The sequence below is a fragment of the Puma concolor genome, chromosome E4, assembly GCF_028749965.1.
Source record: "Puma concolor isolate L17-30 chromosome E4, mPumCon1.1.hap2, whole genome shotgun sequence".
In the NCBI taxonomy this organism is placed as follows: domain Eukaryota; kingdom Metazoa; phylum Chordata; class Mammalia; order Carnivora; family Felidae; genus Puma; species Puma concolor.
In genome coordinates, this window is record NC_141683.1 from 21,201,005 (window position 1) to 21,220,994 (window position 19,990).

Genomic DNA, 19,990 nt, shown 5'->3' on the forward strand with positions numbered 1-19,990 from the left:
GGTGTCTCAGTTTTCTGAGAAAGCTCAGCTCACTACAACTCGCTTTTATTCTCATTTTAGTTCCTTCTCTCTTCCCAACAGAACTTTTACTGTCTGAGGATCAGTGCAGAGGTCTGCCATATTAAACTGTCACAAGAATACAGGGATAAAAGATTCCTGATAGTGGGGAAAGCTTAGGTGAATAATCCATCAGTGAAGTGCCATCACTAAGTCAAGCTAATAACACACATAGAAGGACACACATTCATCCACAGGAACAGAATCCTTTCAGTGTAATATATCTTATTACTTGTACCAACAGTCTTTAAGTTTAAAAGGCACATGCTACCCAAGAAATTACAGAGTAATTGCTTTTTTTTATTAACAGTGAAATAAAAAGAAACTGATAGCAACAGAACCAAATGACTGAAGACTTATTTAAAAGAATTTATTTCAATATTAAACTTCTAGTTCATCAATGAAAGATACATCTGCTCTCAATTCTTCAATCTCTGTAAGAAAAAAAGTATAAGGATTAGGAAGTTGGTCATGTATATTTAAATTTATATGGATTTGTATAATATTTCTTCAAATTGAACTTACCTAATAATTTTTCCTTAATTATGTTTAGAAAATACTACTTTAATCCATTTTAAACAAAAACTTTATTAAATATAATGGATATTTAGCTTCATTGGGGAAAGTTTTTAGGTTAACATTTGCATAATTTAGGGGAAAATACGCAGAGTTATGATTTGGACACAATGTGTTGAATGTTTAACTGCCGTTAGCTCTCTTTGGAGGGAATCGGCCTAGGAATTTCATATGCATACATTTCAGTCTTGGGCACAGCTGTTTGGAGCAGGGGTGGGTGTTGGACCTTAAGGCAGCCATCCCTAGGTGACTGTCACAGGATTTTGTCCATAAGAAAAGCTTCTATACTGGATGGTGACAATTCAACTAACACAAATGCTCTCTCTTGAAGAGTTCGAACGTGAAACATGCAAAGCTAGAGTCAGCAGCAGAAGTAAAAGCAGTTGAAACAGAGATGAACTGGGACATAAAATAGCAAAGCTCAGGAAGAAAGAATAATGGACCTTTCTGGAGGCAGCACAGAGAACCAGGTTGCTACCAGAGCGGTGTTGAATGCTGAGCAAAGTTCCACTTCTCCCTAGAGCATGACTGCAGAATTAGTGTTTATTTTGAATGTGGGCGTGAATATGCAGCTGTTCAAGCTATTTTCTGTTTCCCCCCTCCAACCCCCCCCAGGTCTGGTCAACCCAGTACTTCCTATTCTTTCTTTTTTTTTAACGTTTATTTATTTATTGAGAGAGAGAGAGAAAGAGAGAGAGAGAGAAAGAGAGAGAGAGAGAGAATGGAAAAGGGGCAGAGAGAGAAGGAAAGAGAGAATCCAAGCAGGCTCTGGGTTGTTAGCACGCGACCCGACACGGAGCTTGGAGCTTGAACTCACAAAAACTCTCGACCTGAGCTGAAACCAAGAATAGGATGCTTAGATGCCCCTTCCTATTCTTTCTTAATCAAAAGCCTCTTTACTTAGCATAACTGAGCACATCTCTATAGTCCTCATAGCCTCAAGAAACCATAAGGTCAAGTGCATTAAACATCTTTAATTAAGCATAATCAATAATACAGTTAAATATCAATAGATTTCAATACCAATTGCTGTTTTTAGTAATTACACATTTTTTCGTTTTTTTTAAGTTTTTTTTTTAAGTTTTTTTTTTTCAACGTTTTTATTTATTTTTGGGACAGAGAGAGACAGAGCATGAATGGGGGAGGGGCAGAGAGAGAGGGAGACACAGAATCGGAAACAGGCTCCAGGCTCTGAGCCATCAGCCCAGAGTCTGACGCAGGGCTCGAACTCACGGACCGTGAGATCGTGACCTGGCTGAAGTCGGACGCTTAACCGACTGCGCCACCCAGGCGCCCCAAAGAATCCCACAAGGGGCAGAAAGCGGGGGCGGGGGGGGGGGAGGGGAGAGAAAGAGAAAAGCCAGGCTCACCCAAAATGGGGCTCCTGGGGCTTTTTCTATTTTTACTGGAAGCGGGGCTCATGCTCACCTGAAGCAGTGTTGGAGCTCACCCAATATGGGACTCGATCTCAGGAACCATGAGATCATGACTTGAGCCAAAGTCAGATGTTAACCAATTGAGCCACCCAGGCTCCCAGACACAAGCATTTTTAAATTTTTCCTCTATGTTACCACATAGTTGATCAGCAACACTAAATAATCCTAATTCATATTATAAATTTTTGAGAGGTATTACAGCATAGTGCTGAAGAACATAGATAGATTCTGGGGCATTGGTTCAAATCTGTAAAACAGAGATATTAATTGTCTTTACGTCATAGAATTTTTGTGAAAATTAAATGAATTATTTTAGAACTTCAGCTGAAAATAAACATTATATGAAAACTAGTTATTAATTATTATTATTAATTAAATGCAAAATTTAAACTCTACAAGGTTGAATATCAATTTTTAAACAGCATCACCTACTTTAAAAAAGGAATTCATTTGGGGCATCTGTCTGTCTCAAAGTGTAGAGCATATGACTCTTGATCTCAGGGTTGTGAGTTCAAGCCCCATGTTGGGCATAGAGATTACTTAAAAAAAAAAAAAAGGACCAATTTTAGTAGAAACTGGTGGTATGCTTTAGCCCCACTGTGCTTTCATTGGTATTATTCTACTGAAATATAAAGGTGAAAATGAAGGCAACTATCAAAAGAATCCAATTGGGCCCATCACTTTATTACACTTAACTCTGGATATGAGATTTGGCAAGGAAAATATGTTTAGCCAAAACATTAGAAATTCTTCCATTACAGGGGCACCTGAGTGGCTCAGTCAGTCGAGCTTCCAACTTCGGCTCAGGTCATGATCTCACAGTTCGTGGGTTCGAGCCCTGCATCAGGTTCTGTGCTGACAGCTCAGAGCCTGGAGCCTGCTTCAGATTCTGTGTCTCCTTTCTCTCTCTGCCCCTCCCCCCCACACACACACTTTGGCTCACTCTGTTTCTCAAAAATAAATAAATGTAAAAAAATTTTTTGAAGAAATTCTTCTATTACATAGACAAGCACCCTATGCTATTCATAAAAATTCCAGGCCCTAGGATATTCACTGGAGCTATTCATCAAATGATTCAAACAGCTGATAAAGAGTTGACCGAAACAGAAATGACTGAATTCCTCTCTGAGGAGCCAGAGTGAGTCTCTGGCAAGAACAAGAAGCTATTATGTCATGTCCAATTTACTTGGTCTAGTGATTCAAAGAGCACTGTTGCATCCATTATCATCATTTCCCTTTCTAAGGTTCTTATATTCATTAGGAAATGTCCTTAGCTACCCTAAAGATTTCATGTTCATTGTCTATGTTAGATTGAATAAACTGGATATGGCCTAGCAGAGTGATAAAACAGTATTAGCAAACAGATGCTGGACATTAGTGCCCTAAAGTAGCTTTCAGAGACACTCTCACTGCCCCTGGCCTCCTCCCCACCTGAGGCTCCCAGCAGCGGGCTCTGCCTCCCTCCCCTCCGCGTGTGCATTCAGGCCTGGATAGTTTTTATAAGCAAGAGGATTAATAGGCCCAGGAGCAGATGCTCTTTTACAGTAAGTACGATTGCAATCTCCAATTGTGCTTTACATGCCGTTGATAGCAATCACTCCCCAAAGAGACATTTCTTAAATACCTCTCTATTTTAAGATCCACATTTTGGTAATTTTATTAAGTTAGAAGTTAAACACTTGCTGGCTAAAGTGCATCACTGACTGTGAACAAAACTGTGCTTAGAGATTCTTTTAAAGTACATCTTCTCTGCACTGTGCAATGCTGACTTTGCCCGACTAAATCCAAATTGTGGCCAAAGGAGCTGGAGCCATCTGTAAAAGAGTCAGAGAACTCCAGTGCCACATTTGAGGTCCTCAAAACAGTGTTTGCGGAACCCATCACTAAAGTTTTCATGATGAAAATGCTAGATTTTCTCTGCCCCTTCTAACAGAGAATATAATCTAAGTGTTTTGTCTATGTACCTATGAAGCGCAGAAAGCATTAAATCTCGAATCGCATTACATTGGAGCTGTTTTAGTTCTGACTTAGTTCTAAGGTAATATATATGCCCATGATGAGTGATGAGAAGACATTAATGAAATTAATTGTGCTTAGTGCATCTCTTGTTAACATTGACATAACCATTTACTGATAGTCATTTTGGAAAAAGCAAACCAAGGAGGAAAATCAAGAAAATGAAAAGAAAAATTAAATTATACAAAGGATCTTGATGTTATTCATTCTTTCATGTGTTTCGACTTTACTACAAAACATCTCTGTATCTCTTTTTCTTTCCCTAAGCAATTTATCACCCTAGTGACCTCTGTTATGATCTATGTTTCCTTAGAATGAAATGTTCAATATATTCAGCATCTTCTTTTTGTAAAACCTTTGATCATTTCTAAATGTCAATAACTTTAAGTGTTGGTGTATATTATATGCATATGTGTAAATATTGTAAGCATGTATATGTTTGTATGTATTTATATGTATTCACACATATATAGATGCACATTTATACTTACATTATAAATATAGTTGATAAGATATATCTATATTTTTATCTACAGCTATATCTATATATTTCTATATACAGAGATATGCAATACTTAATCCTTTCCAGATCTTCAATTCCCTGTGCAATCTGATAAAATCGCCTAAGAAAACCGCACTTGCTCACATATACAAAAACTGATGTTACCAGCAAGGCATGCATTTATATCCAAGTTCATGGGTTGCAAATTGGGAACCTTGCTTAACCCTTAATTTGATCCACAGAAGTGTTCAGTTTAGAAAAAGTATTGGGGCGCCTGGGTGGCGCAGTCGGTTAAGCGTCCGACTTCAGCCAGGTCACGATCTCGCGCTCCGTGAGTTCGAGCCCCGCGTCAGGCTCTGGGCTGATGGCTCGGAGCCTGGAGCCTGTTTCCGATTCTGTGTCTCCCTCTCTCTCTGCCCCTCCCCCGTTCATGCTCTGTCTCTCTCTGTCCCAAAAATAAATAAACGTTGAAAAAAAAAATTAAAAAATAAATAAATAAATAAAAAATAAAAAAAAAAAAATAGAAAAAGTATTAAAGAGAGGCGCCTGGGTGGCTTAGTCGGTTAAGTGTCCGACTTCAGCTTGGGTGATGATCTCACAGCTTGTGAGTTGAAGCCCTGCATCAGGCTGTCTGCAGTCAGTGAGGAGCCCACTTTGGATCCTCTGTCTCCTCTCTCTGCCCCTCCCTTACTTGTTCTCTCTCTCTCTCTTTCTCAAAAATAAGCATTAAAAAAAAAATAAAGAAGTACTATAATATATCCTTATTTCAAATATTGTAATAAATAAAAAAGAACTATTAATCTTCCTCTGATTTTATTTTCAAGTCTGGCTGAAGAACTGTGAGGAAATGCCGTAAGACGGTGATCATCAGGCCAGCCTTTTGATTGTTTGGTTTGTTCATTTTGCTTGTTTTTTTCTTTGCAATATTCACATGCAACACAATAAAAGGCATCACGTGTCTCTTTTCCTTCAGTCTTTCTCAAGAGGACAGGGAGAAAGGACATGTGGCCCCGGAGAATGGACGGTGGTATTATCAGAGTATCTGGTAGGAGTGGAGATTGGGATGAGATGTGGATCACTGAATTATAAATTACCCACTTGAACAAGAAAGCATTTTATGGGTACTGATCAAGCTATATAGCATTTCTGTGTTTTCTTTCTAATGTCTAGAAAGGCATTAGAAGAGGGGTTTTCCTTGACTTTGAGGTTATTAATGATTAAATGTTGGAAAAGTCTTAATAATTAAGGTCCAGCCCCAGGAATAAAGGCAGAGAGAGCTCTCCGTTTGTGGCTACACACACCTGTCAACCCCACCCCTTTTTTTATTGTAGTCATCATGGCCTTTTGTGACTGGTGTAATTTCAAAAAAGGAAGCAGTCACCATGACTGAAAGAATGTTAAAATATTTTATTGGCTATCGGACATCCTCTGTGTCCTAGGAGTCAGGCAATATAATTTAACTCAGAGAGCACAGCTTTCATAAAATCTTATGAGCCAAACTAGTACACTGCGTTCTCCAGGATGCTTCCTGTTGGTAGCCCTTCCAGTCTTTATGATAAAACAAAAGGAGTGGGAGTGACTGGTGTCTCATTTAGGACACTATTGTGTCGTTCAGTGGTCTAAGATTTATAACACCATCAATATATTCTGTGCCATGCTCAGAACATACCAAATTCCCTTTTAAGTAAAGTTGGTTCCATTCAGAATATGAGGATTTCAAGAATAGTAGTGTCAATAAAAAAAGAAAAGTAAAGCCTTTACACAAATTTCTGGCCTTTTACCATTATTACCATTGAGAGGAATTAAGTCTAACTACAGACAAAAAAATGGAGAAGCAATTCAGCAAGTTCAAAAGTGCACTGACCATTTAATTACTCTTAAATTATATTTTACACAAGGATTAACATTAAGCCTCTGTAGCATCAAATCTCTACTTTGTTAACTTTCTAAATATATCTTACAAATTGTAACAGAGCCTCAGGATAATATGTAAGCCAGTAAGTAGTCGAGACAACGATTTTAAAATATCTCTAACACTTTCAGCTTTTCTTGTTATTTTTCCTTAAGCTTTATGTCTATTTCTCTTTATTCAGTGAAGAAATGGTCATTGAATACCTACTATATCCCAAGCATTGTGCACAGTATCAAAGACACGGTAATAAATAGGATAAATATAGGTTTCCTGCCCTGAGAGAGCTTGCAGTATTTTGGAGACACAGAGAAGCAATGAGGCAATTCCAACGTGACATGTGCTTTGTTTGACAGGGAGGAGCAGTTTGCTAAAGGATGACATTAAAAAAAAAAAAAAAAAGCATCTAAACCAGATTGCAGGAATTATGGAAGGATTTCTAGATGAATCTTGAGTTGTGAGCCATTAGCCAAATGCAGGAAAGTGAATGGTTTGAAGAAAGAGAGAAAGCACAATAATGAGAGACAAAGCAATAGCTTCATCTTAAAATATGAGAGAAATCTGTCTAGGTCTAAAGGTTAATGGGAAATATGCAGCATGGAGGAAGAATATGAAGTTAGAGGAGATAAGTAAGTATAACTAACAGAGCAAGGACCTCATGAAGGCAGAGTGCAGCTGAGGAACAAGTTTGAGGAAGGACTTATTACACTGTAATGGAAGGAAAGAATAAACAAAAATATGAACAATTTTAAAGGTGCAGTGGCAAGAAGCTGAGAGAATTCCAGCAAAGTGGTTTCAATTTCTTAATATGAACAAATATAGTAATCAATATTTATTGATTATATTTTATATCTCAACCAGGGTGGTTAGAGGTCATCTAATACTCAGAATTTCCTGTGACATTGATAATATCCTCCCAGTTTGCAGGTACAAAAACAATGCCTCAGAGAAGACAGTTTGTCCGGCATCACATAACCAGCAAGTGTCAGAGTCAAAGACATGAATCCAGAATCTCCATATTATGTGTTTCTTTGCAGTCCCTCCAGTAAAGTAGAAGAAGCAATTCTCCTCTGTGTGAGTAAGGACGGGGAGGGGGGGAGGGGGGAGGTGGAGACAAAAGTTTGAAATGACTAAAAAAGGATCACAATTGCCACGATAATTTCTCCTGTTCTGACTAGAGGGCTGCTGGAGAGTGCTAAAATAAGGAGAAATAAATTGTGTTACCAGTCCTTTAGAAATCTCAGTTTGCTCAACAGCTCAATCAAGTGTGGACATGGAAAAAGTAGGCAGTTGAACTGATCTCGGATAGAAATTTTTCCAGGTAGATGGTGTTTCAGTCAGCTCAGGCTGCCATAACAAAATGTCATAGCCTGGTTTGACCCAACAGAAATTTATTTTTTCACTGTTCTATAGGTTGGAAATCTGACATTAGGGTGCCGGCATGAGAAGATTTTGGTGCAAGCTCTCTTTCTGGATGGCTGACAGCTGGCCACTCTCTCTCTGTGTGTTCACATTGTGGAGAGAGAGCAAGTTCTCTGGTATCTCTTCATAAGGATAGTAATCCCATCATGGGGCCCCACCCTTACGACTCCATCTAAACCTCATTACCTTCCAAATGCCCCACCTCCAAATACCATCACATTGGGAGTTAAGGCTTCAAAATATGGATTTTAGGGGGATCAGGGGGGAGGGGGACACAATACAGTCCATAGCAGATGGAAAAAATGGAAGATAATTAAATGTGTGATTTAAAAAATGTTCAAGACCTGAACCGGAAAAATCTAAAATGAAGGGTAAAGGCAGTGAATACCAGTTGGGCTTACTGTGGAGAAATAGTGGTAGAACCCAGGTGACAGAACATATGTAATTGAAACAATTCAGCTCAAATAAGACAGAAGGAAGACGGGATGATTGAATTGACTTTTTAATTCTTAATATCTTCCATATTGATTTTTAGTTAATACATAAAAATAAATAAGGGTCTGTAGGCTTATTTTCTACAAGCAGAAGAGAACAAGAGAGATTTGAGTGCTCTGCAAACACACCTGAGGAGAAACCGGAGGGTCGGAAGGAAGCTGGCAGCTTCAAAGAATGAATAGCCAATGGACTTTCCAGGAAAGAAGAAAAGGTGAACAAATTTGCTAAAAGAGATCTTCCTGGGCACCCAAGTAAAATCCTTCCCTGTGGCTAGTAAGGGAGAAACACAGGTGACTATTTAGGAAAAAAATCATGGAGTGCCTGAGTGGCTCAGTCAGTTAAGTGTTGGACTCTTGGTTTTGGCTCAAGTCATGGTCTCATGGCTCCACATCAGGCTCTGTGCTGACAGTGCAAAGGCTGCTTGGGATTCTTTCTCTGCCCCTCCTCTGTGTTCTTTCTCTCTGTCTCTGTCTCTGTCTCTGTCTCTCTTTCTCTGTCTCCCTTTCTCTCAAAACAGATAAATAAAATTTTTTTAAAAAATCCAATTCCTACTATATGTAAGATATACTCACTGCACAAAAATAATCTATCTCACCAGATAATGAGGTCTAACTCTTTCAATAAATAATTGAAACACTTTTTTTTTTTTTTTTAATTTTTTTTTTCAACGTTTATTTATTTTTGGGACAGAGAGAGACAGAGCATGAACGGGGGAGGGGCAGAGAGAGAGGGAGACACAGAATCGGAAACAGGCTCCGAGCCATCAGCCCAGAGCCCGACGCGGGGCTCGAACTCACGGACCGCGAGATCGTGACCTGGCTGAAGTCGGACGCTTAACCGACTGCGCCACCCAGGCGCCCCTGAAACACTTTTTTTAAAGGAATAAGAATTCAGAAATCAATGAAGAAAATTTGATAAACATTAAGATATCATTATAAATAGTATATTAAATGACAACTTTTATTTTTGTCTGATCCCACTATCTTTCACCAAATGGAGCTCAGAGAGTGTGGTCTTCTGTCTGTTGCTCTATGAATTATATTCACCGTGGAAATGGATTTTCAGGAAAGGGATAAAATTAGGCATTCAATCACTTAATGGACATTTTTAACCATCAAAATACAATTTTGTCCAATAAGCTATTTTTTTGAGATTAAGAATACAAAACCATCAACTTTCAAGGATCTCAAAAATTGAACTGAGCACTAAAATGTGACTAAGTGCTGGTTATGTCAAACGTATCATTGAATGCTTTAGCCGTTTTCAGTATGTGGTCTGCAGACCCTAAGGGTCCCCAAGACCCTTTCAGTGGGTCCAGTCGAGGTCACAGCCATTTCAATAACAAGACTAAGAGCTTATTTATCATTTTCACTGTGTTGAGCTTTGTACTGAGTGTGCAGAACAGTGAGGGATCTAACAGCTGGCAATGTAGAATGAATCAAGGCAGTGGTACCAAGCTGCATAATGGTCATTTTGTTCAATGCCAATACATCCACTTTCATTTAAAAATATCCTCACAGAAGCACAAAAAATTATTATTATTAAATCTAAACTTCTGAGTACATAATACCCTGTGAGACCAAATGGGAAGTACACATAAAGCATTTCTGTTGTACAGCAAAGTATGATGGTTGTCATGAGGAAAAACAGTTGTGCCACTGTTTGAGTTCTGAGCTGAACTATACCATGTTCAGGAAACATCACTTCTTCTGAAAAGAGTAACTGGAAATCTAACATCAATACTTAAACTTGGATATATGGCTGACATTTTCTCAAAAATGGTCAAAGGGAGCCTGTCACATAAAACAACTGACGGTTTTCATTGCCAATAACACGGTTTAAGCTTCAAGCGAAAGCTTCAATTAGCTTGCCAGCTTTCCAATATACAGACTTTTCTGATGAATTTGGGAGTAGTATCAGTGAAATTTCATGACATAGTATAATGAAATTCATCAACATTTGGAAGATCTGCACAATTCATAATATTTTCCAAATGCCCCATGCATCATTACAGAATCATGCATGGGTAAAAACTGCATTTAAGTTACATAATAGACCAATGGGTACACCAATGGATTTCAATGTAATGAAAAGTTTATTGATATAGTTTCAGATTCCACATTACAGTTAACCTTGAAGTAATTACTCCTTACTGAGTTTAGGTATAGTATCAAAGAAAACTATTCAAAATTATTTATAAAGTCTCCTCCCTTTTCAGCTACCTATATATGTGCAAACCTGGATTTTCTTCACTTTCTTCAACCAGAGCAACACATCACAAATGATAGAATGCAGAAATGGATATGACAACCCAACTGTCCTCTATTAGGCCAGTATTAGAGAGATTTGCAAAATGTAAAACACTGCCACTCTTTTCACTAAATTTTTATCTGGGAAATACAGTTATTTCATTAAAATATATTATTTATGTTAATATGCAATGAGATTTTTTTAAGGAGGTTATTTTTATTGTTGTTTTAAAATTTAAATATACATAGTAGGGTCTATATGGATGCTTAATAGCCAAAGGAGTGACTGTATTGCATATTATTTTTTTGAGAACAACCAATGTGCACCTTTATTTTTTTTCTTGCTTTCCTCATATCAAAGTGACTGGAGGTCTAGGCAAATGCATTTCCAAGAATCCCCTGAAATCAGATTTCTGGGTTAGAGTTTACTAAGCAGAGGTCACAAAGTTTGAAAGAAGTATAAATCATTATTTTTTGTCCAGTAAGGAGACTTCATGGGCTCCAATGGAAGTGATTCTTTGTAGCTTCCTCAGACCCTTGGTAAGTGATTTATCTGGTGCAGTGGTGAGCTGAGATCATTAGTGGGAGATCCCTGTGATTCCTGGACCTTCCTAATCCTTTCATGGTTTGTGATAAAACTGAGTAATAGTGAGTGTTTTCCATAATCACTGCTCCTCCAACCCCTCCTACATTTTTTTTTTTTTTCCAGAGAGAGAGAGAGACTGAGACAGCAGTCTGAGGGGCAGAGAGGGAGAAAGAAAGAATCCTAAACAGGCTCCACTCTGTCACCACACAGTCCAAAGCAGGGCCTGATCTTACAACCATGAGATCATGACCTAAGCCAAAATCAATAGCTAGATGCTCAAACACCTGAGCCACCCAGGTGCCCCACTATGTATTTTTAAGTCACTAGTTCACTGTTTTAAATTTATTCCTTTCTGAAACACCATCATCATTTGTTTTTCTGACTGAACCTTGACTCATACCAGGAAATTGCTTAACTCAATCCTGAAAATGTGAGATTTGGCAACGCTTCTTGTTTTAGCTTAAACTTTTTCAATGAAAATTTGATCAACTGTTATCACACTGAGAAAAATACTTAAACCGGTTTTATAGCAAAAGAAATGAGAGAACACATTGATTTTTTGAGGAAGAACATAAAAATCCATGATACTCTATAGCATAATTATGTGGAGCTAATACTTCCTTTTTTACCAAAGTATAGTTGGCACACAGTGTTAAATCAGTTTCATGTGTACAACATAGTGATTCAAAAAGTCTATATGATACGCTATGTTCATAAATGTTGCTACCATCTGTCACCACACAACACAACTACAATACTATTAACTAGATTCCCTACATTGAGCTTTTTGTCCCTGTGACATATTCATTCCATAACTGGAAGTTTATCTCTCCCACTCCCCTGCACCCATTTTACTCATCTCCCCACTCCCCTCTCTTCTGGCAACCATCAGTTTGTTCTCTGTACTTATGGTTTGTTCCTGCTTTTTGTTTGTTTATTTGCTTTGTTTTTTTTTAGATTTCACATTTAAGTGAAATCATGGTATTTGTCTTTCTCTGTCTGACTTACTTCATTTATTATAATATCTAGGTCCATCTATGCTATTGCAAATGGCAAGATCTCATTTTTTTTTAATGACTGGGTAATATTCCAGTGTGTGTGTGTGTGTGTGTGTATGTGTGTGTGTGTGTGTTTATCACATCTTCTTTCTCCATTCACCTATCAATGAACACTTGGGTTGTTTATATATATAGGCTGTTGTAAATAATTCTGCAATAAACATGTTTTATTGTTCTGTTTCTTTTCTGAGCCAGTCCACTGTATGGTTTGGTTCTCCACTGTGAACTGAGTCATCCAGCAATGGTTCCCAGATGACCCACTTGCCCCTTCCTGCTGGATTTCATCTTTCTGTAGCAGAAACACCTCCTTGCCTTCCAACCACACATTCTCATCTTGTCTCTCAAAATAAAAGAATATTCATTTTTACCTAGAAAAACTGCTGAAAGTTTTGGTTTCCCAGCCTTCCTTGTCTCTAAGTACTGGTAAGTAAAATCTGTAGAAATTTCTGTGTAAATAAAGGTGTTATGTGGAACTTCCAGAAATCTTTAAGGAAAAAGGAAATATGCTCTTCTTCCTCCCTTTCTCCATACTGCCTCTGGAATGCAGTAATAATGCGGATTCGATGTGCTGCTGTAGCAACGGCATCCAAGTGCAAGGATAAGGGCTATACCCTCAGGGTAGCAGGATGGACATGTAGGAGCACAGGTCCCTATGACCATGGAGTCCACATACCTGCTTAGACCGCCTTCCTCTAGAATTCTTTATGTTTGAAGTAAACAAATTTCCCATCATATTTCAGCTATCTTCTTTCAAGTTTTCTGCCACACAGAACCTTATCCAGTCCTGACCAAACCCAGTACTAACCTGTAATCTTCAAATTATAAACAACACAGGGCTGTGCTGCACAAAAAACTTTCCATAGAAGCTTGGCAGTAATGGATGGGGATGTATGGAATGGAAATGAAACACTACATACAGTGGAAGACATCGCCATTTCTAGACATTTGTTATCACTACTCTGCTGCAGAAATATTCATCATTGTCCATAACTAACCATAAATCCCCTGCTTCCCATCACTTTTTGAGGTTTTCATCCCTTTTAGTTCGACTTGTCTCTTAAATGACCTCTTCTTGTTCACTCCCAGTAGGTCAAGATTCCTCTCATTTATATTGTCGACAGTTCATGTCTGTCTTTCTCTCACCTACTGAATCCAAACCACATGCATAGCATCACATTTCTAAGTAAAAATGCGGTAAGAGTCTATCTTAGTGTCTTTTCATCAGCAAAAGAACTATCTACCCCAGAGATAACCTCAGCAATTCCATTAGAAAGAAACAGCGGCCACAATTAGTTTCTAATCATATTTTTTTCTTACTCCGTAATTACTTAGGAAGCAGCAAAAATACAACTGTGAAGATTTAATGAAATCAGAAATTCCCCCCAACAGATTTTAGCAGTTTCTTTGCATCATGAAAAATGCCCAGAAAGGCAGAAGCCCAGACACTGCTGATGCTCCTGTGACTGATGGAAAAGCAGAAGCCATTTCTTTTAACAGAGATACACCTCCAGCAATCTGTCATCCTCCCAACTTCCAGCCGGCTCTTGCTGATGCATGCAGACATTGCCACCCTAAGCCTGTCCTTGCTTACTACATCTGTTATGTGATTTTTCTCTCAAACTGTCATAGGATGTAGCTTCTCTCTTAAATACAGCATAAAATGTTTGCGCTTTTACTCATTTCCTGTCCCATAGCTTTCAAGTCACACACATTCTCTAAGAACTTCATTATATGATGCACAGCCTCTTGAACCCCAATTACTGGAACTATTCTTCAACTCTCATATGGAAGATGAAATCAGTGCCCCAGCTTGACAATTTCCTTACCTTTTCATCTCCATTGTTTTTCATCTCCACTCTACCTCCGATACAATAAGTATATTTGAATTTGTCACCATCTAAAACTTCACCTCTTAAATCTTAAACTCTAATTTTCTATCACTAACAATTTTTAGAACAATTCCAGTTTTTCCTCCCTCAGTCTCATCACAACTACTTTGTTTAAGTTTTTATTTGTTCATTTTAAGTCATCTCTACACCTAACATGGGGTTCGAACTCACAAGCCCAAGACCAAGAGTCACATGTTCTACCAAATGAGCCATCCAGGTGCCCCTTATCACAACTATATTTTAAGCCTTCTAAGAGAATTTTAGGAAGAGAAGGCAGAGCAAAAGGTTCTTTGCCCCTCTCCTTCTTAGAAACTATCCAAAAATAACAAAGAAAACAGCCAAAAGACCACTTCATTTTCAATAAACACTAATGAAAGTCCATACCCCTGGATGAAAATAAATAAAGAAAAGCTCCAAACTGCAATGAAAATTAGTCCAAGGAGGGTGCCTGCGTGGCTCAGTTAAATGACTCACTCTTGGTTTTGGCTCAGGTCATGAACTCCCGGTTTGTGGGTTCCAGCACAGAGCCCGCTTGACATTCTCTCTTTTTCTCCCTCTGCCCCTCCCCCCACTGTGTGAGCTTGCTGTCTCACGCTTTCTCTCAAAATACATAAGTAAACTTAATTTAAAATATAAACAAAAATTAGACCAAAGCATTGAAAGTTTGGACAATATCTCTCCAAAATCCAGGCAGCGTACTCAGCCTTGAGTTCATCCTCTGGGGGCAAAAAATGGCCTCCTTGTTAAACCAGCAAGGTTCCAGTGGGGGATGGTCAGTAGGAGCTTTGTTTCGAACAAGTGTCCAGGAAGATGGAACTGAAAGAGGAAATATATAGAAAAGCTGTCTTTGCATTAGGAGTAACAGCATAGAGAATAAAATATGGGTAATACACAGCCCTAAAGCTTCTGATCTTGGACAGCTGGAAAGGAAAAAAAGATCTTCTATGTGGGCCCGTGTAGACAAACACACAGATGCACGCACATGCATCTACACACACACACACACACACACACACACACACCATATCATACTAAAACAGAAATATATTAGATTTCCCAGAGCCCCAGGGGACCTTCTTACTACCTTAGAACACAGGAGACTGAGAAAACATTTGGAAAAGGCTGTTCGAATTTCAATAAACTGCAAGCCCACCCTCCTCTCTGATGCCTCTTCCAACTCTTCAGAACTGTTTGTCTTTCCAGAATAAACAATACTAAGAACAATAAGGGTGGAAAAAAAAAGAACTAAGAGAAGGAGGAAGATGTGGAGAGGAACACACTAACAAAATACAGATAAAAATCACTTGTCAAAAACTAAATATAGACAACAAGGTAGGTGATTATTATTTACAGTCTTGGCTGTCTGCACCAGACTCTAGACTATTGTTCTTTGCATTCACCACACCTAGCAGAGTGGCTTGCACATAATAAATATTTCATCCACATTTGATGAGTAAATAAGCAATGTTCTGAAGCAGAATCTCAGATATTATTGGTCTCCATATGAAAATGATTTGCAGTAATTGGGCCTTCCTGGGTTTCCTGAAATGAAACAAATATATGTAGTTTTTGTACTAAGTTTAATCAAGGCAGGTCCTTTTGAAAAATCTAATTAAATTAAACAAATATTTGCTGAATCCTTACTATGTACAGATTGTTCTGCCAGTTTCCACCATGGATTTAAAAATGAGACCTTGTCGGGGCGCCTGGGTGGCGCAGTCGGTTAAGCCTCCGACTTCAGCCAGGTCACGATCTCGCGGTCCGTGAGTTCGAGCCCCGCGTCAGGTTCTGGGCTGATGGCTCAGAGCCTGGAGCCTGTTTCCGATTCTGTGTCTCCCTCTCGCTCTGCCCCTCCCCCGTTCATGCTCTGTCTCTCTCTGTCCCAAAAATAAATAAACATTGAAAAAAAAAAAATGAGACCTTGAGTAGTTAAATATCTACTATTTAATTAATTAGAATATTAATTTTAAAAAGTAAGGTTTTTAATTCATCTAGGGAAGGGAAAATGCAATTTTCTTCCCACCACCCCATTCCAGAATCTATTCTAACAGTAAAACCATTTACCATTCCAATATAGTAGTAGATTGAACAGGTAGATAATTCAAACTATTCTAAATACTGCAAGTGAACTGCATTTCTTTATATTTAATAATATATGGTCATAGTTAATGGAACCTCATGCATTTATTTACTCATTCAGTAAAGTATTTGTGAAATGCCTTCTATCAGGAAGATGCTACAGTATATTAGGCAGTTTGAGAGTTCCTAAATCTTACTATATTCAAAGCATAGGTGACATTTGATTGTGATGCATTTTTATTTCTCTTTGTAAACAAAGGGATTTTCATTTACAGTTTCGTATCATATATAAGAAAAAGAAAGGGTGAGACTCTGGTTTTTAGTTCCACGTGTAAGGAACTTGGAAGTTTCCATGCCATCCTAACAACAAGTGAAGCTATGAACAGAGTGAAAAATTAACAACTGTTCTTGGATCTATGAGAGAGATGAGGACACAGGGCAAATCACTGCACCCAAGACTGAAGAGACAAAAGTCAAATAAAGGAACCGAGGCAGAAGCCCAAGAGCTGAAACACCTATGGGAACAAGTGCGGGGGCAGGATCCCTGCACATTAATTAACAAATTGCTGGAGACTCAGTAGGAACAATTGTGAGAGTTAAAAACGCCAGGTAGACACAGTCATAGGGAGCCCCACAATTTTGTGACATTTATCTCCAGGAGCTCAACCAGGTTCCCATAGTAAATATCAGAGAAAAATCCCCTTGGGTTTCCAGCAGAGCAGGGATAGGGAACCATCTTGCATTCTGTTCTCCTTAACAAGGCTGCACTCAGGGGAAACTAGTTAACCAGTGCCTAACCTGATGGGACATTATCAGAGTCTAACTGGTCTAGGAGAGAGAAATACCCAACTCCAGCCCACTCTAGCCATCCTGTCCCACCTAAGAGAGGAAGGAAAAAAAACAGAAATTCTTGTGAAGTTCACAGTCTAGAGGCACAGTCTCAATAAAAACTGAGGTGTAGTCACAGGACTAGAGAAATATTCCTCTCCTCTCACACCTCAACACTACATTCCTAGGATCCTGTTTACAACAGTTCCTTATACCCAGTACACCATGACCAGTTGTCAAGAAAAAAATTACAAAGCATACCAAAAGGCAAAAAAGCACAATTTGAAGAGACGGAGCAAACATCAGAGCCAGACATGGCAGGGTGTTGAAATTATCAGACTGGGAATTTAAAACAATTAGGATTAATATGCAAAGGTCTCTAAGGACCTTTGAATACCATTCATAATGACCTTATGAATAAAATAGACATCATGTAAGAAGAGATGGGCAATGTAAGAAGCAAGATGGAAATCCTACAAAATAGCCAAAAAGAAATGCTAGAGATTAAAAACACTGTAATAGAAATGAAGAATGCCTTCAATGGACTTATAAGTTGACCGGACACAGATGAAGACAAATCTCTGAGCTTGAGGATATCTCAGTACAAACCTTCAAAACTGAAAAGCAAAAAGAAGGTTTTCTGAAGAAAACAGAACAGAATATCCAAGGCCGTGGGACAGCTACAAAAGGTTTAATATACATATAATGGGAACATCAAAAGGAGAAGAAAGACAGAAAGAAACAGGAAAAAAACTCAAACAATAATGACTGACAATTCCCCAAATTAAAGTCAAACACCTACCCACAAACTGAGAAAGCTCAGAGAACACAAGTAGGATAAAAACCTACACCTAGAGGTGTCTGGGTGGCTCAGTCTGTGGAGTTTCTGACTCTTGACTTAGGCTCAGGTCATGATCTCACTGTTTGTGAGATCAAGCCCAATGTTGGGTTCTGGCTCATACATGCACATGCATATGTGTGTGCACTCTCTCTCTCAAAATAAATAAATAAACTTAAAAAAACCCTACACCTAGGCATATCATTTTAAACTACAAAAACTCAAAGATAAGGAAAAAATTTTGAAAGAAATCAGAGAATAAGACTTTACCTATAGAAGAAAAAAGACAAGAATTACATCCAACACGCAAGAAGAAAGTGGAGTGAAATAAAATGTTGAGAGAAAAAAGCCACCAACCTAGAATTCTATACCCTGCAAAATTATTCTTCAAGAATGAAGGATAGAGAAAGACTTTCTCAAATAAACAAAAATTGAGGGAATTTGTTGCCAGCAGATCTGCCTTGCAAGAAATGCCAAAAAAAAAAAAAAATTCTTTGGAGAGTAGGAAAATAATATGGGTCAGAAACTCATCTACATAAAGAAAGGAAGAGCATTGAAGAAGGAATAAGTGAAGGCAAACGCAAAAATTATTTCTCTTGGGAGTCTGGGTGACCCAGTTCATTAAGTGTCCAACTGTTGATCTCAGCTCAGGTCTTGATCTGGGATTGTGAATTCAAGACCTGCATTGGGCTCTGCACTGGGTGTGAAGCCTACTTAAAAAAATTATTTCTGTTATTCTTTTTTTTTAAATTTTTTTAACATTTATTTATTTTTGAGACAGAGAGACAGAGCATGAATGGGGGAGGGTCAGAGAGAGAGGGAGACACAGAATCCAAAACAGGCTCCAGGCTCTGAGCTGTCAGCACAGAGCCCGATGCAGGGCTTGAACTCACGGACCACGAGATCATGACCTGAGCCGAAGTCGGACCCTTAACGGACTGAGACACCCAGGCGCCCCATGTTATTCTTAATTAACCTAAAAGGTAACAATTTGTTCAAAATAATAGCAACAATGTATCAAGGGCACGTGCTTATGTATATATCTTATGTACATACACATTTAAGATGTTTATGTGTAAGAGAAGTGAATAGTGGCAATGATGCAAGGGACAGGAGGGAAAAATCAGGAATTGTTTTATTATATGGTATTCACATTAGCTATGAAGTGATCTAGTGTTACTTAAAAGTAGGCTAGGATTCATTACAAATGTATATTGAGAACTCGAGGACAATGATTAAAAATTTTTAAAGAGGTATAAAATTTTTAAAGAGGCTAAAAAGGAGAGAAAATGGACTTTCATAGAATGCTCAGTTAAGACCACAAAAGGCAGAAAAAGAGTTGAAGACAAAAATAAGAACAAATAATAAGGGCAACGTGTTGCAAACAAATACAAAACAGTAACAAAAAGCAATAGATATTAATCAAACTATATCAGGTAAAAAGTCATGCTTACATTGCTAGAGTTTTGTTTATTAAGAAAAAGTCAAGGAATGGCTAAAAATAACATGTGTCCACATATTTACCATATAATCTCCTTCTTCCTTTTATTTGAGTGCTAGAAAAATGGGTTTTATGAAAAGAATATAAAGAAAAAAAGACCTTTTTAAAAATCAGTTTTAGTAAAAAAAGAAAACAAAAAAACTCTAGTCCTTTTGATTATTCAGAATCCCCTGAAGTATGTTCCTTAGAAAACTTCTTCCTGGACATAAAGGGTGGTTCATGAGAAAGGTCTTATATGTCAAATCAGTTTGGGATTTGTTGCAATCTATAAACTCTTTACAATACAGATGAGCAGATCAAAGAGTCTGAAAAGTCCCACAGTACAGAAAGTTCATTTAGCCAAATATTTCCCAAATTTTGGAAAGTGTAAAAAATTTTTGGCAAAGAATGTGATCTCATAGCTCAGAAGTACCAGACTTTTAAAGATGGTCGAGCAGAATTTGTTAAAGGTAAATACGATACATGTCTAAAGCCACGGTCTCTGTCTCTCCTGCCTCTCTTACATAAAAGGACTGGTCCCTCCTTCCATGTGCACTTTGGTTGATATCC

At 38.2% G+C, this 19,990-nt stretch overlaps 2 long non-coding RNA genes across 3 annotated transcripts in view; one reads left to right on the forward strand and one right to left on the reverse strand.

Moving 5' to 3' along the window:
- The window catches only part of LOC147572488 (uncharacterized), a 378,016-nt gene that overhangs the window by 87,127 nt on the left and 270,899 nt on the right, over positions 1–19,990 (reverse strand). The window lies entirely within an intron of this gene.
- LOC147572489 (uncharacterized) overlaps positions 1–19,990 on the forward strand; it is a 96,196-nt gene that overhangs the window by 55,177 nt on the left and 21,029 nt on the right. The window contains exon 3 of one of the 2 annotated variants that reach the window (XR_015245796.1): positions 7,417–7,570. The exons of the other annotated variant lie outside the window; for it this stretch is intronic. This is a non-coding gene — a long non-coding RNA (uncharacterized LOC147572489). The remainder of the gene's footprint in view (positions 1–7,416; positions 7,571–19,990) is intronic. 2 annotated transcript variants of the gene reach the window in all.